Raw genomic sequence first — 998 nt, 5'->3', positions numbered from 1 at the left:
GCCAGTCAGAGGAAAATAAATAACCCATGATCTCACTCATTTGTGGAATATAATGAACAACATAAACTGATGAACAAAAATAGGTCTAGAGACATATTAGCATCGAAAAGACCATCAAACCTCAGAGGAAAGGCAGGGGAGGGGAAGGCGTTTAAGAGATCAACCAAAGGACTTGTATGTATGCATATAAGCATAACCAATGGACACAGACACTAGGGGGTGAGGGCATGTGCTGGGGGGTGAGAGTGGCCGGGGAGAGGTCAAGGGGGGGAAAAGGAGATATCTGTAATACTTTAATCAATAAAGAATAAAACAATTTTCAGAAGAGGTTAGCACTAGAAAGTGCTTCTACCTCTCAGGCAGGCAGGATAGCAGTAGGTGGACAGTTTGTCGATTTTGTATACCTTTGCAAAAACCAGCCCTTCCTTTCCATAATTTTTGCTATGGCTTTTACCTGGTCTCTATTTCATTGATTTCTACACTGATCTTTATTTTATTTTCTCCTTCTGCTAACTTGATCTCTTTTACCCTTCTTTTTGTAGTCCCTTGAGGGGTAATGTTAGGTTATTTGAGATTCTTTCTCTCAATGTAGCTATTTAACTTCCCTCTTACAACTGTTTTGCTGCATCCCATACATTTTAGCTTGATGTGTTTCCATTTTCATTGGTTAAAAATATTGATTTCATTTTTAAAAAAATATTTTTTTATTGATTTCAGAGAGGGAGAGGGAGAGATAGAAATCAATGATGAGAGAGGATCATTGATTGGCTGCCTCCTGCACGCCCCCTCCTGGGGATTGAGCCTGCACCCAGGCATGTGCCCTTGACCAGAATCAAACCCTGGACCCTTCAGTCTGCAGGCCGACACTCTATCCACTGAACCAAACCAGCTAGGGCTGTTATATTTTCTTGATGAAATGATCCTTTTATCATTATATAATGACCATGTTTTTTGGTCTCTTATTACAACTTTTGAATAAAGTCTATTTTGTGTGATTA

This window comes from Myotis davidii, unplaced genomic scaffold (genome assembly GCF_000327345.1).
Source record: "Myotis davidii unplaced genomic scaffold, ASM32734v1 scaffold1255, whole genome shotgun sequence".
Taxonomy (NCBI): domain Eukaryota; kingdom Metazoa; phylum Chordata; class Mammalia; order Chiroptera; family Vespertilionidae; genus Myotis; species Myotis davidii.
The sequence above is the reverse complement of the archived record's forward strand: the minus strand, read 5'-3'. Positions refer to the sequence as shown.